Consider the following 1,209-nt stretch of genomic DNA (forward strand, 5'->3'; position numbering starts at 1 on the left):
TTTTCCAAGAGGGTAGTGTTCTGTGGGTGAGCCTTAGGAGGGGACAAATGTGCAACAATGAGTGAATGGAAATCCAAAGCCTCTGAAAATTTTTACTGAAATTAATAACAAATTTAAATTTTTTTAAAAAGAATTAAGTTAGAGAAAGGATCGCAATGGATTTATAACTGCTAATGCTAATAACACTATATCGTGGCATGGAGGAGGAATAGTAGAAATGTATCCACATTTACAATATTCCTCTTATCAAAACCATTTCTGGAAAATAGGAACTGCATTGGAACATGTATCTCTGGATTTGAACTATTGTTATTGTTAATATTTCTAGCCTTAAGCTTAAAAGATTATAATGTTCAAAATTACTGTTATAAATTTGTTTAAATTTTTCCCTCTTTTTACAACTGTGGTCTAGAGGGAAGAGAAAAGACCAGAGAATAGCCAAAATTATTGGGGCAGCGATTGCTGCCAGTTTAGGGCCTGTGTCAGGAAAAGGAAGTATTACTCATATACAGTGCTGCCCAAAGGTAATAAAGGAGGTCAGAATTGCTTCCACTGTGGAAAGCTGGGCCAGTTCAGTAGACTGTGTCACAGAGAACCACAGATAGGCAAGGGAGTAGAGAGGAAGCTCCCACTCACTTGTTTTAAGTGTGGCTCTGAAGGACATGTGGCCAAGGGTGGCCTACATCAGGTCCTCGTGGCTGACAGGACTGACAGGCCCAGCTCCCAGCTGGAAACAAAGGAGGACGCTCCAATGATTTAGATTTAGACCCTCCAAGAAGAGCTGTGGGTGAGAATTACATTACTGGTAAGTATATTTGTTTTCTGCTGGACACAAGAGCCTACTATCTGGTCCTAAAAGCCTTCTGAGGCCCTAACTCTTTTCATTATTTCTTAGTTGTTGGAATTGACGGAAAACCTCATAAGCAATTCTTTACTTCACCTCTGCCTTGCATGCGGACTTCCGAGTTGCGAAACAACCAACTGGTAGATGGAATTTTCTCCAGGACTTTAGAGCAAGAAATGACATTGTTGAACCTCTACATCTTGTGATTCCTAACCTTTATAATATAATAGACAAAGTGCTAGTGAATAGGCCTTTTATTGTAAGAACTACCTTCCCTCTGTAACTTGATTGGTGCCATTATTAGAGCCTCTACCCAGAACATTATTGCTTTTTAATTTTTGACTCATGTACTTTTAACTTGTTAG

This window comes from Elephantulus edwardii, unplaced genomic scaffold (genome assembly GCF_000299155.1).
Source record: "Elephantulus edwardii isolate Elephantulus edwardi_28Jun2011 unplaced genomic scaffold, EleEdw1.0 scaffold00303, whole genome shotgun sequence".
In the NCBI taxonomy this organism is placed as follows: Eukaryota; Metazoa; Chordata; class Mammalia; order Macroscelidea; family Macroscelididae; genus Elephantulus; species Elephantulus edwardii.